The following is a 3,047-nucleotide window of genomic DNA, read 5'->3' as shown; positions in this document are numbered from 1 at the left end:
GAGAGTAGATAATATTCCGAGTCCACAATTGGTTTGTGTCCTTAGGAATTTTAACCGCCCTCCACTTGCCCAGGTAATGGATTAAATCCTCCCAGGATACAAACGGAATAGCAACCTTCCTGCAACAGTGGCATACAAAACTGCATGGAATACCAACGAACTTAAAGAACGGAGCAAAATCACACTTACGAATTTGAGAGAGAGAGACTGCGAATTTAGAATGCAGTACTATTCAGAAAGAAAGAGTTCTGGAGTGTTTTTCCGTGTGTAGAAAATGGCAGCCTTGCCCTTAAGAATTTTAGGCGAATTTATAGAAGAGGTGTCTGGAAAAGGCGACTTTCGAAGAATACAACTGCCTGCCGCGGTTCTAGACCGCGGTCGCGGCAACGAACGCGGGCCAGAGAGGCCTCTGAAAACGCTTCAGCAAAGGTTCTGGCGTATTTTCAGCAGTGATTTGGCATTTAATTAATTATTAAATAATTAAATAAATTTTGTCCAAAAATAATCTTATCGATCGAGTCATTTGGACAAATCCAAATCCAAAATCCAAAAATCCAAATCCAAAGCCAAGCCGAGCCGAGCGAGCGCCGACGACGGCCGTCGAGGGTTCATTCCTCTCAACTCCTTTTAAGCAGCTTTAAGAAGTGATTCTATATATAAGCCACACAAATGTGGTTGTCGCTCACCAATGAGGGACAAAAGTGCAAGACAAAAGTTCACTTCTTTCAAATTTTCATTCACTCCATTTACAAATTCACACTATCTTCTACTTTAAAGCCATTAATGGGAATGGCTGTATCAAGAAAGATCATAGATGAAAGCTATGTGCATTTTGCAAGTTAAGGATTAATTGCATCTGGACGTAAGTAAGGTTTCCCTTTTGAACTTTCCGTAATGAACATATGTCGGATATACTCGGTCCCCAAATCGGTAGATTTGGATATCTTTGTAACCGTCGAAACTTTAGTGTATACCTAGACAACCATTGTCACACAAACCAACCTCTTAACCGCTTTTGGTTCTCAATTTGTTTGTGTTCGTTTTAAGCCATGAACAGCCGCCTGGTTTTCAATAAGTGCGTAGAGAATTGGGCCCTTGACAGAATTCTCAATTGAAGCGGCTTCCCAATTCACACTTACATAGGTGATTTCTAAACGTGTATCCTTTAGATTGACACATTTGATAAATACCTCAATCAAACTTAGGTAATCATTAAAAGAACGTGTAAGTTATCTATCCTTGTTACTGAACATTGTGTCCTTCAATCAACAAGAAGGGACCAAGATTTTACTTTGACCAATGTTCGAAACCCGTGTCATCACAAACTTTGTTTGAGCTCCTGAACCTAGATCTCTTTGAACCTAGAGTTACCTGGCCATGTTGACTTGTTCCTCGGCCATAGCCATTCCCCTTAGATGATTTCTCAACTCCCTCTCTGGTTACCTTTTGTAAGCGATCCGCCACATTTATTTTGATCTTACATAATCAATAGTGAATAATTCACTAGAAAGTAGTTGTTCAACGGTGTTTATGCTTCGTCGTATATGACGAGACTTTCCGTTATACATAACGCTCCTGCCGTCCTAATTTTTTGGCAATGCTCACTATCGCAATGTATGCAAATAGGAGCCAAAGGTTTTGGCCAGAACGGTAATGCTTCTAAGAAATTTCGAAGCCATTCGCTTCTTCAACGCTGGCTTTATCCAAAGCTAATAAACTTCTGATTCCATTGTAGAGCGAGCAATGACACGTTTGTTTGGAAGACTTCCAGATACTGCTTCCCACCCAACAGTAAAACATATCACTTGTGGCACTTTGTTCTCTGTTGAGTGCCCGGTTATCCAAATTTGGCATCACAATTAATCCTTCGATAACCGCAGGATATTTATTGTAGTGCAAAGCGTAGTCTTGGGTAATATTGCCAAATATCCCAGAACTCTGTTTCATTGCTACCCGCTTTAAGTGATGTTTTGTTGGGATTACTTGTGAATCGACTAAGTTTACTTATCGCACAAGCTATATCTAGGTCGTGTACAGTTTCATGATGTACATTAAGCTTCCCAACACGAGCATACTCCATATTGAGACGTACTTTCACTTTTGAATTTCTTTATAAGATGAATGATTTAAGGTCCAATTGGAGTTCTTGCACTTCTAAAATTCCAAATGTTTGAATTTTTTCAAGTACCATTTTCACGTAATGTGATTGAGACAAAGCTTACCCTGAGGAGTCTCTATCTTTGATTTTAATTCCTAGAATTCATCGCAACTCCTAAAGTCTTTTCATATCAAACTTACTAGCAAGCATGCGCTTAGTAGCTTGAATGTCGGCAATGTCTTTGCTCATTATTAGACATATCATCAACATATAAGCAATGACTATATGATTTGGAACGTTCTTAATGTAAACACATTTATCACATTCATTAATCTTAAAACCATTTGACAACATTGTTTGGTCAAATTTCGCATGCCATTGTTTGGGTGCTTGTTTTAGTCCATAAAGAGACTTAACAAGTCTATACACCTTCTTTTCTTTTCCTGGAACCACAAACCCTTCAGGTTGGTTCATGTAAATTTCTTCCTCAAGATCACCATTTAAGAAGGCTGTTTTTACATCCATTTGATGGATTTGAAGACCATACAAGGCGGCTAACGCTATTAGCATCCGAATGGATGTAATTCTTGTTACCGGCGAGTATGTGTCAAAATAGTCAAGACCTTCTCGTTGTCTAAATCCTTTGACAACAAGTCTTGCCTTGTATTTGTCAATAGTACCATCGTCTTTCATTTTCTTCTTGAAAATCTATTTAGAACCCAACATTTTGTTACCTGGAGGAAGATCAACCAATTCCCAAGTATGGTTGCTCAATATGGATTCTATTTCACTATTGACAGCTTCTTTCCAATATTGTGCCTCTGAGGAAGACATTGCTTCCTTGAAGGTACGAGGCTCATTTTCTAACGGAAAAGTCAGAAAATCTGGACCGAATGAAGTAGATGTCCTTTGACGTTTACTTCTTCTCGGATTTTCTTCATTAGGCATA

Source organism: Nicotiana attenuata, chromosome 1, assembly GCF_001879085.1.
Source record: "Nicotiana attenuata strain UT chromosome 1, NIATTr2, whole genome shotgun sequence".
Classification (NCBI taxonomy): domain Eukaryota; kingdom Viridiplantae; phylum Streptophyta; class Magnoliopsida; order Solanales; family Solanaceae; genus Nicotiana; species Nicotiana attenuata.
This window is presented reverse-complemented; position numbering follows the sequence as displayed.